Raw genomic sequence first — 2,500 nt, forward strand, 5'->3', positions numbered from 1 at the left:
AAGCCCCATCCAGCCCTGTGCCACCCGGGGGGTTCCAGGGTGCTGAGATGGCTGACATTTTGCTCCGCTCACGACGGTCACCGCGCCACACAAGAACAGCCCAAAAACAGGCCAAAACAGCCCAAAAACGGGCCAAAACTGGCCATTTTTGGCTGCGCGAGCGAGCGGCGAGCGGCGAACAGCGAGCGAAGCGAGAGGCAGCACCGTCCCTGCTATACGAAAGCCCCATCCAGCCCTGTGCCACCCGGGGGGTTCCAGGGTGCTGAGATGGCTGACGTTTTGCTCCGCTCACGACGGTCACCGCACCACGCAAGAACAGGCCAAAAACTGGCCAAAACAGCCCAAAAACGGGCCAAAACTGGCCATTTTTGGCTGCGCGAGCGAGCGGCGAGCGGCGAACAGCGAGCGAAGCGAGAGGCAGCACCGTCCCTGCTATACGAAAGCCCCATCCAGCCCTGTGCCACCCGGGGGGTTCCAGGGTGCTGAGATGGCTGACGTTTTGCTCCGCTCTCGACGGTCACCGCGCAATGCAAGAACAGGCCAAAAACTGGCCAAAACGGCCCAAAAACGGGCCAAAACTGGCCATTTTTGGCTGCGCGAGCGGCGAGCGGCGGACAGCGAGCGAAGCGAGAGGCAGCACCGTCCCTGCTATACGAAAGCCCCATCCAGCCCTGTGCCACCCGGGGGGTTCCAGGGTGCTGAGATGGCTGACGTTTTGCTCCGCTCTCGACGGTCACCGCGCAATGCAAGAACAGGCCAAAAACTGGCCAAAACGGCCCAAAAACGGGCCAAAACTGGCCATTTTTGGCTGCGCGAGCGAGCGGCGAGCGGCGGACAGCGAGCGAAGCGAGAGGCAGCACCGTCCCTGCTATACGAAAGCCCCATCCAGCCCTGTGCCACCCGGGGGGTTCCAGGGTGCTGAGATGGCTGACGTTTTGCTCCGCTCTCGACGGTCACCGCGCAATGCAAGAACAGGCCAAAAACTGGCCAAAACGGCCCAAAAACGGGCCAAAACTGGCCATTTTTGGCTGCACGAGCGAGCGGCGAGCGGCGGACAGCGAGCGAAGCGAGAGGCAGCACCGTCCCTGCTATACGAAAGCCCCATCCAGCCCTGTGCCACCCGGGGGGTTCCAGGGTGCTGAGATGGCTGACGTTTTGCTCCGCTCTCGACGGTCACCGCGCAATGCAAGAACAGGCCAAAAACTGGCCAAAACGGCCCAAAAACGGGCCAAAACTGGCCATTTTTGGCTGCACGAGCGAGCGGCGAGCGGCGGACAGCGAGCGAAGCGAGAGGCAGCACCGTCCCTGCTATACGAAAGCCCCATCCAGCCCTGTGCCACCCGGGGGGTTCCAGGGTGCTGAGATGGCTGACGTTTTGCTCCGCTCTCGACGGTCACCGCGCAATGCAAGAACAGGCCAAAAACTGGCCAAAACGGCCCAAAAACGGGCCAAAACTGGCCATTTTTGGCTGCACGAGCGAGCGGCGAGCGGCGGACAGCGAGCGAAGCGAGAGGCAGCACCGTCCCTGCTATACGAAAGCCCCATCCAGCCCTGTGCCACCCGGGGGGTTCCAGGGTGCTGAGATGGCTGACGTTTTGCTCCGCTCTCGACGGTCACCGCGCAATGCAAGAACAGGCCAAAAACTGGCCAAAACGGCCCAAAAACGGGCCAAAACTGGCCATTTTTGGCTGCACGAGCGAGCGGCGAGCGGCGGACAGCGAGCGAAGCGAGAGGCAGCACCGTCCCTGCTATACGAAAGCCCCATCCAGCCCTGTGCCACCCGGGGGGTTCCAGGGTGCTGAGATGGCTGACGTTTTGCTCCGCTCTCGACGGTCACCGCGCAATGCAAGAACAGGCCAAAAACTGGCCAAAACGGCCCAAAAACGGGCCAAAACTGGCCATTTTTGGCTGCGCGAGCGAGCGGCGAGCGGCGGACAGCGAGCGAAGCGAGAGGCAGCACCGTCCCTGCTATATACGAAAGCCCCATCCAGCCCTGTGCCACCCGGGGGGTTCCAGGGTGCTGAGATGGCTGACGTTTTGCTCCGCTCACGACGGTCACCGCACCACGCAAGAACGGACCATAAACAGGCCAAAACAGCCCAAAAACGGGCCAAAACTGGTCATTTTTGGCTGCGCGAGCGAGCGGCGAGCGGCGAACAGCGAGCGAAGCGTGAGGCAGCACCGTCCCTGCTATACGAAAGCCCCATCCAGCCCTGTGCCACCCGGGGGGTTCCAGGGTGCTGAGATGGCTGACGTTTTGCTCCGCTCACGACGGTCACCGCGCCATGCAAGAACGGACCAAAAACAGGCCAAAACAGCCCAAAAACGGGCCAAAACTGGCCATTTTTGGCTGAGCGAGCGAGCGGTGAGCGGCGAACAGCGAGCGAAGCGAGAGGCAGCACCGTCCCTGCTATACGAAAGCCCCATCCAGCCCTGTGCCACCCGGGGGGTTCCAGGGTGCTGAGATGGCTGACGTTTTGCTCCGCTCACGACGGTCGCC

The sequence above is a fragment of the Musa acuminata genome, unplaced genomic scaffold (assembly GCF_036884655.1).
Source record: "Musa acuminata AAA Group cultivar baxijiao unplaced genomic scaffold, Cavendish_Baxijiao_AAA HiC_scaffold_633, whole genome shotgun sequence".
Taxonomy (NCBI): Eukaryota; Viridiplantae; Streptophyta; class Magnoliopsida; order Zingiberales; family Musaceae; genus Musa; species Musa acuminata.